Source organism: Trachinotus anak, unplaced genomic scaffold, assembly GCF_046630095.1.
Source record: "Trachinotus anak isolate AG129_WGS33_773 ecotype Australia unplaced genomic scaffold, CSIRO_AGI_Tana_v1 ptg000026l, whole genome shotgun sequence".
In the NCBI taxonomy this organism is placed as follows: Eukaryota; Metazoa; Chordata; class Actinopteri; order Carangiformes; family Carangidae; genus Trachinotus; species Trachinotus anak.
The window spans coordinates 15,228,558-15,240,000 of NW_027273877.1; the positions used below are offsets into that span (position 1 = coordinate 15,228,558).

The 11,443-nt window shown below is 39.3% G+C and overlaps 1 pseudogene; it reads right to left on the reverse strand.

The window, feature by feature from the left end:
* Nucleotides 1-11,436: 11,436 nt before the first annotated feature.
* Nucleotides 11,437-11,443, reverse strand: part of LOC139610416 (5S ribosomal RNA) — a 109-nt pseudogene continuing 102 nt past the window's right edge.

Consider the following 11,443-nt stretch of genomic DNA (forward strand, 5'->3'; position numbering starts at 1 on the left):
GTGATAATATGAAAGTGTGGTTTGTGCACTGTGAGCTGAACTGTCTGCACAGTGATTGACAGTTGAGCAGTGGCACAGTCAGTGCTGTTTACTGAAGCAGCAGCGTCCTCTGTTGTTTGCACAGAAAAGTGAAAAAGCTTACAGCACCTGGTATTCCCAGGCGGTCTCCCATCCAAGTACTAACCAGGCCCGACCCTGCTTAGCTTCCGAGAACGGGCGTGCTTTTTTTTTTTTTTTTTCTTTTATTATGAAAATATACAAAGCTTTTCAGAACACAATATTTACATATACATACACATTAACAACAAAACAAAGCACAAAGGATAAAAATCATAAATTAATATGAAATCTACCTCCATCATCAATAGAAATAAGGCTACTGCCTTGCACAAAAAACTCCTCAAACAAACTCCTACTCAAAAAGTTCCATCGCAAAGCAACATCTTTCCTTAATACCGATACAAACAAAGCTAACACTTCTATCCTCTTCCCTTCAAAATGTGCTAAATTTCTCCTTAGCCATACTGCATATCTAGCATGACTTAATACAAAATTAAACAAATTAACATTCACAGTTTTTGATGTTTTACTTGAACCAAAAAAGAAAACTTTCTTCCAATCATTCGCTATCAGATCTAATTTCCAATTGTTTTTGATCAGGGTTATTAGTTTCAATTGAAAGTTCTTTAATTCCTTGCATTCAAAAAACAAATGCATCAGTGTTTCAGGATCTGATTTACAAACATCACAAAACCGATCTACATTTTTATTAATTTGGTGAATGACCACATTCGTGTATATTCTGTTATGTCTGAGTTTGAAGTCCAAATTTTCACAGTCTATGCTATTGTACTTGACATGTAAATTTTTCCAAATTTCTTTCACATTCAGATCCTGAAATACCTTCAACCAAACATTTTCTGATGCTGGGGTCTTGATTTCTTTCATCAGCATCAACGTGTACAACATCTTCACTTTTATTTTATTAAAGAGCATTTTCCCATCAATCTGATCAATGTACAGATCTGGTAGCTCACTCTTTCCTACCTGAACTGTTTCCCTCTCTATTGTTTTAATCCATATATCCGGTAAGCTTCCTTTTATGCACTTAATCACATTATCCACCTTAGTTCTACCTACCTCCTCGTCTATCTCCACAACACTGTCAAAAATGGCTCTATTTGGCAAGAAGCCAGGCACATACTCATAAGCAAAATCTCTCACTTGTTTTAATCCTGCTTGTATGAAAACTTTGTCATACAAAACATTCCCACTGTTTTTTATTTGTGGATTCATAAATACTGGCTGATCTAATATTTGATTTATTGTTTTGCAGTCATATTTCAGGTGCTCAATGAAATCTGCCCAAGCTAGAAATACCTCTTGATAAAACACAGGAAGATTTTCCAACATATTCTTTCTGAATCTCATAAAGATCCCACTGTCCCCACATCCTCCACTTTTACACAGAAAATCCTTAAAGAACCCTTTCCAACCATACTCCTCCTTACCATATAGATATTTTTTAACCACCTTTATTCTCAATGCTTTTCGTTTAACATCTAAGTCCATCAGTTTTAGCCCTCCCTCTCCATACCCTGCTATTAATGTCTTCATAGATATTTTAACTCCTTTTCCTCTCCACAGAAACTTACTTATTACAGCTCTCACCTCATTCAAAACCCACTCAGGGAGATCTAGAGCTCCCATCACATAATTAAATTTTGATAGAAGCAATGAGTTAATGACTACAACCTTACCTTTTAATCGCAGCCCTCTCATAGACCACAAATTTAATAATTGTTTAACTTTATTCAATATACCAGTCCATGTGGCATCTCTCGCTTCCTTACTCTGTACTCCTATGTTCACACCCAATATTTTAATGAAGTCTCTCGTTATCTTTAAAGGAATTTCACACTCTTCTGGATTTGTATGCCCTACACACATAATTTCTGATTTTTCTATGTTTACTTTTGCTCCTGATGCTCTCCCATATGTTTCAACATGTTTCATTATTCCTTTTACACTTTCTATGGTTCTGACAGTAAAGGTTGTATCGTCAGCAAATTGATGAATTAGACTATTTGTGCTATATGGTATTTGAATGCTTTGTAAAGAAATGTCTTTTTTACATAGTGTTGCCAATGGTTCTGCTGCTAAAGAATAGAGCAAGGCTGAAAGAGGACAGCCTTGTCTGACTGACCGTTGTACTGGGAAAACATCAGTGAGCATACCATTTATTTTCACACAACTTTTAGCATTTGCATATAGCAACATTATCCAATTAACAAACCTATCCCCAAAACCAAATTTGCCCAAAACCTGTTCTAAATACCCATGTTCAACCCTATCAAAAGCTTTATTTAAGTCTAAATTCAGGACTAGACCACCCTCACCATCATTATTCATACTATTGACTACATCTCTAATTGTACATATGACATCAGTGATGTCCCTACCTGGTATACTATAAGCTTGTGTTGGTGCTATTATTTCTCCTACCACGTCCCTCAATCTATTGGCTAAAGCTTTTGTTAAAATCTTGTAGTCCGAGTTCAACAGACTTAAAGGCCTGTAATTTTCTAATTTAAACGGACTCCCTCTTTTTTTAAACAAGATAGTAATAACCCCTGTTGCCATTGACTCTGGAACCGTTTTCCTTTCCTCCATACACTTATACACTTTCAACAGTATTGGCACCAATATATCAGAAAAAACCTTATAAAATTCATGTGTCAGGCCATCTGAACCTGGACTCTTGCTGGATTTCATTTGCTCTATAGCTATTTTAATTTCATCAATTGTCAAATCATCGTCACACATTTGTTTACTTTCATCTGATATTCTGGCATCAACAGTATCTAATATCTCATCCACACATTCCTGCACTATACCTTCCTTTTGAAACAGTTTTGCATAAAAAGCTTCCACTACCTCCAAAATGCCTACAAAATCTGTCACTCTCTCTCCATTCTCACTTTCTAGCTCCGTTATATAAGACTTTACCTGTTTACTTTTCTCCAAGTTGAGAAAGAAGTTTGTACACTTTTCTCCCTCAACTGCATACTGAGCCCTACTTCTGATAACTGCTCCCTCATATTTTTCTCTCTCATAATATTCTATCTCACCTTCTAATTTCATAAAGTATGTCCTATCCCGATTCGGATCCTCCTCCAGTCTTTCCAGCTCTTTTATTAATTTTTCTTTCACTTCATTTTCCTCTTTCTTTTTCACAAAGTTCCTCTTTTTTGCAAATCTAATACTTGTTCTTTTTATTTTATTCTTCATCTGTTCCCACCATAAACAAACATCGTCTTCAAATAAAGTATTTTCTTGCTCATTTTTTATAAGTCTTGAAATAATTTTTCTATATTCCTCCTCTTTTAACAAACAAGAGTTTAAACACCAAACCCCCCCTCCCCTCCCTTCACATCTCACCCCAAAACCAAAAGTTAAAGCAGCATGATCACTTAAACCCAAAAACTTATATTTTACATTCAAGACCCAACTCAAAATATTTCTTTTAATCAAAACTAAATCTATTCTGCTTTGTTTCACTTTTCCCAAAACCATTTGCTTTCTTGAGTATTCTCTCCTGTTTGGATACATATCCCTCCATACATCAACTAAATCTTCCTTATTCATAACATCAAATAAAACACTCCTTGAAGTATCGTTTCTGAAATTAACACTGCTGGACCCATCCAGCCTTGTACACCATAAATTAAAATCACCAACCAAAATACATCTCTCAGTACAAAAAGTCCTCAAATTATCAAACATTTCTCTTCTTTCCTTTTCAATATTTGGTGCATAGACATTAATTAATCTAAACCTAATGTTACAAAAATTAAATTCAATGACAAGCAACCTCCCTTTGTCATCTTTGTGGACTACCTGTATGTCAGTCAATGTCTCCTCTTTTACCAAGATAGCAACACCACATGCTCTGTGACTCATATTATTTGCAATAATTTTGCCTCTCCACAGTGAGCTGATATCTTTAAAAACTTCGTCAGTCCAGTGAGTCTCTTGCAGGCACAGTACTTCTGCTTTTATGGCATTAAATACCAACTCCGCTTTCGTTTTTCCTCTTAGACCGTTACAGTTAAACGAAGCAATATGCAACATAAGGCATAAAACAAAAAAGAATAGCAGAGCAGCAGCCATACCTCTACTTTTTAACCTTCATCTTCTCCTTTTCCTTCGCCCTCTTCTTTCTCTTCAGCTGTCTGATGGTCTCTGCGCTGACGTCCATCCCCTCCTCGCCCTCAGACCCGTCCGACACAGCTTTCCCGTCTTTTTCATTTGCTGCCCGCGTTCCAAAGCCAGCATAATTGTCTGGATTTTGTGGTGCTGGATTATCAGAGTCTCTCCCTCCTTCGTCTCCTCTCGATTCCCCACAGTCACGGTTTCCCTCCTCGTGGGTCTCTCCGGTCATTCCCGGCTCCTCCCTCTCGACGCCGCCTCTCCGTCCATCCTCCTCTCTCCCCGTATCGGCGCCGTCCTCCGCCTCTCTCTCCTCCTCGTCAGAGACGTCGGAGTATGACGGCTCTTCGGCGTCCTCCCCCGGCTCTCCACACACACACAGGGAGATCTTTTCTTTGCACAGAGCACATTTCCCCTCCGCATCACACTCTCGTGCGTAATGCCCCTGTTTCCCACATTTAAAACAAATAAAAGTGGGACAGTCTCTGACAATGTGGCCAGGCTGTATACACAAGCGGCAAACTTTAACTTGCCTGTCATGGATGACGCGGAAGTGCTCCGCTCCGCTTACCGTCTCAAACTTAGTGGAATATGGCAATGATTTCACAGCGTCTGTGAAACGGACCTTTAAAAACCTCGTCCCATCAGCGATGTCCGTCCCTGGCCACATCCTCCTCTTAATGGACGAGACCGCAGTGACTCCCCAGTCCTGTAGTTTTGCCAATATTTCCTCATCCTCTATGTAAGTGGGCAGATTAATGAATGAGACGACCATTTCATTGTTACCCAGTTCTTTCGCCATCAGTCTGTTGTTCCCAATTCTCAGTCCGTCCATCAGCTTTTTCTTCCCGCTTTCCTCTTTCATCGTCAGCTCGTATGACTTTGGCGTCTTAAAACGGCAGCCAAGCACTTCTCCACACTCCGCCCTCACTTTTCTCAGCATGTCCATCATCGTTGTTCTCTCCTCTCCTTCTATTTCCAACATGATTGTCAGTCTCTTTTCGTACATTTTCTTCTGTTTTTCCGCACTCGCGGGCATTCTCTTCTCCGTCGTCTTTTCCGTTCCTTTGTCTGTCACCGTTGGATCCATTTGAATGATTTTTTAAACACAAAGAGTCCCCCAGACAGCAAAAGCTGTCGGGGGATGTAACCCACAAATTAAATACTAAACTAAAAAATTACAAACCAGCAAAAACCAAGGCTGAAAACGATCCAAAAAAACACGGACTGATTGACTGTCGTGAACGTACGGCGTGCTCCTCCTCTGTGCGTGCTCAGGGTGGTATGGCCGTAAGCCGCAGAGCAAGTGACAACTACCCCCTTTATACATGATGATCCACACCATCACAGACATGGCTGTGTATGTCAAGCGCGGGTGTCTTTGCTCGACTTTCTTTCTTTCTTTCTTTCTCTCAACTTGTCAACTGTGTAATGTGATAATATGAAAGTGTGGTTTGTGCACTGTGAGCTGAACTGTCTGCACAGTGATTGACAGTTGAGCAGTGGCACAGTCAGTGCTGTTTACTGAAGCAGCAGCGTCCTCTGTTGTTTGCACAGAAAAGTGAAAAAGCTTACAGCACCTGGTATTCCCAGGCGGTCTCCCATCCAAGTACTAACCAGGCCCGACCCTGCTTAGCTTCCGAGATCGGACGAGATCGGGCGTGCTTTTTTTTTTTTTTTTTTCTTTTATTATGAAAATATACAAAGCTTTTCAGAACACAATATTTACATATACATACACATTAACAACAAAACAAAGCACAAAGGATAAAAATCATAAATTAATATGAAATCTACCTCCATCATCAATAGAAATAAGGCTACTGCCTTGCACAAAAAACTCCTCAAACAAACTCCTACTCAAAAAGTTCCATCGCAAAGCAACATCTTTCCTTAATACCGATACAAACAAAGCTAACACTTCTATCCTCTTCCCTTCAAAATGTGCTAAATTTCTCCTTAGCCATACTGCATATCTAGCATGACTTAATACAAAATTAAACAAATTAACATTCACAGTTTTTGATGTTTTACTTGAACCAAAAAAGAAAACTTTCTTCCAATCATTCGCTATCAGATCTAATTTCCAATTGTTTTTGATCAGGGTTATTAGTTTCAATTGAAAGTTCTTTAATTCCTTGCATTCAAAAAACAAATGCATCAGTGTTTCAGGATCTGATTTACAAACATCACAAAACCGATCTACATTTTTATTAATTTGGTGAATGACCACATTCGTGTATATTCTGTTATGTCTGAGTTTGAAGTCCAAATTTTCACAGTCTATGCTATTGTACTTGACATGTAAATTTTTCCAAATTTCTTTCACATTCAGATCCTGAAATACCTTCAACCAAACATTTTCTGATGCTGGGGTCTTGATTTCTTTCATCAGCATCAACGTGTACAACATCTTTACTTTTATTTTATTAAAGAGCATTTTCCCATCAATCTGATCAATGTACAGATCTGGTAGCTCACTCTTTCCTACCTGAACTGTTTCCCTCTCTATTGTTTTAATCCATATATCCGGTAAGCTTCCTTTTATGCACTTAATCACATTATCCACCTTAGTTCTACCTACCTCCTCGTCTATCTCCACAACACTGTCAAAAATGGCTCTATTTGGCAAGAAGCCAGGCACATACTCATAAGCAAAATCTCTCACTTGTTTTAATCCTGCTTGTATGAAAACTTTGTCATACAAAACATTCCCACTGTTTTTTATTTGTGGATTCATAAATACTGGCTGATCTAATATTTGATTTATTGTTTTGCAGTCATATTTCAGGTGCTCAATGAAATCTGCCCAAGCTAGAAATACCTCTTGATAAAACACAGGAAGATTTTCCAACATATTCTTTCTGAATCTCATAAAGATCCCACTGTCCCCACATCCTCCACTTTTACACAGAAAATCCTTAAAGAACCCTTTCCAACCATACTCCTCCTTACCATATAGATATTTTTTAACCACCTTTATTCTCAATGCTTTTCGTTTAACATCTAAGTCCATCAGTTTTAGCCCTCCCTCTCCATACCCTGCTATTAATGTCTTCATAGATATTTTAACTCCTTTTCCTCTCCACAGAAACTTACTTATTACAGCTCTCACCTCATTCAAAACCCACTCAGGGAGATCTAGAGCTCCCATCACATAATTAAATTTTGATAGAAGCAATGAGTTAATGACTACAACCTTACCTTTTAATCGCAGCCCTCTCATAGACCACAAATTTAATAATTGTTTAACTTTATTCAATATACCAGTCCATGTGGCATCTCTCGCTTCCTTACTCTGTACTCCTATGTTCACACCCAATATTTTAATGAAGTCTCTCGTTATCTTTAAAGGAATTTCACACTCTTCTGGATTTGTATGCCCTACACACATAATTTCTGATTTTTCTATGTTTACTTTTGCTCCTGATGCTCTCCCATATGTTTCAACATGTTTCATTATTCCTTTTACACTTTCTATGGTTCTGACAGTAAAGGTTGTATCGTCAGCAAATTGATGAATTAGACTATTTGTGCTATATGGTATTTGAATGCTTTGTAAAGAAATGTCTTTTTTACATAGTGTTGCCAATGGTTCTGCTGCTAAAGAATAGAGCAAGGCTGAAAGAGGACAGCCTTGTCTGACTGACCGTTGTACTGGGAAAACATCAGTGAGCATACCATTTATTTTCACACAACTTTTAGCATTTGCATATAGCAACATTATCCAATTAACAAACCTATCCCCAAAACCAAATTTGCCCAAAACCTGTTCTAAATACCCATGTTCAACCCTATCAAAAGCTTTATTTAAGTCTAAATTCAGGACTAGACCACCCTCACCATCATTATTCATACTATTGACTACATCTCTAATTGTACATATGACATCAGTGATGTCCCTACCTGGTATACTATAAGCTTGTGTTGGTGCTATTATTTCTCCTACCACGTCCCTCAATCTATTGGCTAAAGCTTTTGTTAAAATCTTGTAGTCCGAGTTCAACAGACTTAAAGGCCTGTAATTTTCTAATTTAAACGGACTCCCTCTTTTTTTAAACAAGATAGTAATAACCCCTGTTGCCATTGACTCTGGAACCGTTTTCCTTTCCTCCATACACTTATACACTTTCAACAGTATTGGCACCAATATATCAGAAAAAACCTTATAAAATTCATGTGTCAGGCCATCTGAACCTGGACTCTTGCTGGATTTCATTTGCTCTATAGCTATTTTAATTTCATCAATTGTCAAATCATCGTCACACATTTGTTTACTTTCATCTGATATTCTGGCATCAACAGTATCTAATATCTCATCCACACATTCCTGCACTATACCTTCCTTTTGAAACAGTTTTGCATAAAAAGCTTCCACTACCTCCAAAATGCCTACAAAATCTGTCACTCTCTCTCCATTCTCACTTTCTAGCTCCGTTATATAAGACTTTACCTGTTTACTTTTCTCCAAGTTGAGAAAGAAGTTTGTACACTTTTCTCCCTCAACTGCATACTGAGCCCTACTTCTGATAACTGCTCCCTCATATTTTTCTCTCTCATAATATTCTATCTCACCTTCTAATTTCATAAAGTATGTCCTATCCCGATTCGGATCCTCCTCCAGTCTTTCCAGCTCTTTTATTAATTTTTCTTTCACTTCATTTTCCTCTTTCTTTTTCACAAAGTTCCTCTTTTTTGCAAATCTAATACTTGTTCTTTTTATTTTATTCTTCATCTGTTCCCACCATAAACAAACATCGTCTTCAAATAAAGTATTTTCTTGCTCATTTTTTATAAGTCTTGAAATAATTTTTCTATATTCCTCCTCTTTTAACAAACAAGAGTTTAAACACCAAACCCCCCCTCCCCTCCCTTCACATCTCACCCCAAAACCAAAAGTTAAAGCAGCATGATCACTTAAACCCAAAAACTTATATTTTACATTCAAGACCCAACTCAAAATATTTCTTTTAATCAAAACTAAATCTATTCTGCTTTGTTTCACTTTTCCCAAAACCATTTGCTTTCTTGAGTATTCTCTCCTGTTTGGATACATATCCCTCCATACATCAACTAAATCTTCCTTATTCATAACATCAAATAAAACACTCCTTGAAGTATCGTTTCTGAAATTAACACTGCTGGACCCATCCAGCCTTGTACACCATAAATTAAAATCACCAACCAAAATACATCTCTCAGTACAAAAAGTCCTCAAATTATCAAACATTTCTCTTCTTTCCTTTTCAATATTTGGTGCATAGACATTAATTAATCTAAACCTAATGTTACAAAAATTAAATTCAATGACAAGCAACCTCCCTTTGTCATCTTTGTGGACTACCTGTATGTCAGTCAATGTCTCCTCTTTTACCAAGATAGCAACACCACATGCTCTGTGACTCATATTATTTGCAATAATTTTGCCTCTCCACAGTGAGCTGATATCTTTAAAAACTTCGTCAGTCCAGTGAGTCTCTTGCAGGCACAGTACTTCTGCTTTTATGGCATTAAATACCAACTCCGCTTTCGTTTTTCCTCTTAGACCGTTACAGTTAAACGAAGCAATATGCAACATAAGGCATAAAACAAAAAAGAATAGCAGAGCAGCAGCCATACCTCTACTTTTTAACCTTCATCTTCTCCTTTTCCTTCGCCCTCTTCTTTCTCTTCAGCTGTCTGATGGTCTCTGCGCTGACGTCCATCCCCTCCTCGCCCTCAGACCCGTCCGACACAGCTTTCCCGTCTTTTTCATTTGCTGCCCGCGTTCCAAAGCCAGCATAATTGTCTGGATTTTGTGGTGCTGGATTATCAGAGTCTCTCCCTCCTTCGTCTCCTCTCGATTCCCCACAGTCACGGTTTCCCTCCTCGTGGGTCTCTCCGGTCATTCCCGGCTCCTCCCTCTCGACGCCGCCTCTCCGTCCATCCTCCTCTCTCCCCGTATCGGCGCCGTCCTCCGCCTCTCTCTCCTCCTCGTCAGAGACGTCGGAGTATGACGGCTCTTCGGCGTCCTCCCCCGGCTCTCCACACACACACAGGGAGATCTTTTCTTTGCACAGAGCACATTTCCCCTCCGCATCACACTCTCGTGCGTAATGCCCCTGTTTCCCACATTTAAAACAAATAAAAGTGGGACAGTCTCTGACAATGTGGCCAGGCTGTATACACAAGCGGCAAACTTTAACTTGCCTGTCATGGATGACGCGGAAGTGCTCCGCTCCGCTTACCGTCTCAAACTTAGTGGAATATGGCAATGATTTCACAGCGTCTGTGAAACGGACCTTTAAAAACCTCGTCCCATCAGCGATGTCCGTCCCTGGCCACATCCTCCTCTTAATGGACGAGACCGCAGTGACTCCCCAGTCCTGTAGTTTTGCCAATATTTCCTCATCCTCTATGTAAGTGGGCAGATTAATGAATGAGACGACCATTTCATTGTTACCCAGTTCTTTCGCCATCAGTCTGTTGTTCCCAATTCTCAGTCCGTCCATCAGCTTTTTCTTCCCGCTTTCCTCTTTCATCGTCAGCTCGTATGACTTTGGCGTCTTAAAACGGCAGCCAAGCACTTCTCCACACTCCGCCCTCACTTTTCTCAGCATGTCCATCATCGTTGTTCTCTCCTCTCCTTCTATTTCCAACATGATTGTCAGTCTCTTTTCGTACATTTTCTTCTGTTTTTCCGCACTCGCGGGCATTCTCTTCTCCGTCGTCTTTTCCGTTCCTTTGTCTGTCACCGTTGGATCCATTTGAATGATTTTTTAAACACAAAGAGTCCCCCAGACAGCAAAAGCTGTCGGGGGATGTAACCCACAAATTAAATACTAAACTAAAAAATTACAAACCAGCAAAAACCAAGGCTGAAAACGATCCAAAAAAACACGGACTGATTGACTGTCGTGAACGTACGGCGTGCTCCTCCTCTGTGCGTGCTCAGGGTGGTATGGCCGTAAGCCGCAAAGCAAGTGACAACTACCCCCTTTATACATGATGATCCACACCATCACAGACATGGCTGTGTATGTCAAGCGCGGGTGTCTTTGCTCGACTTTCTTTCTTTCTTTCTTTCTCTCAACTTGTCAACTGTGTAATGTGATAATATGAAAGTGTGGTTTGTGCACTGTGAGCTGAACTGTCTGCACAGTGATTGACAGTTGAGCAGTGGCACAGTCAGTGCTGTTTACTGAAGCAGCAGCGTCCTCTGTTGTTTGCACAGAAAAGTGAAAAAGCTTAC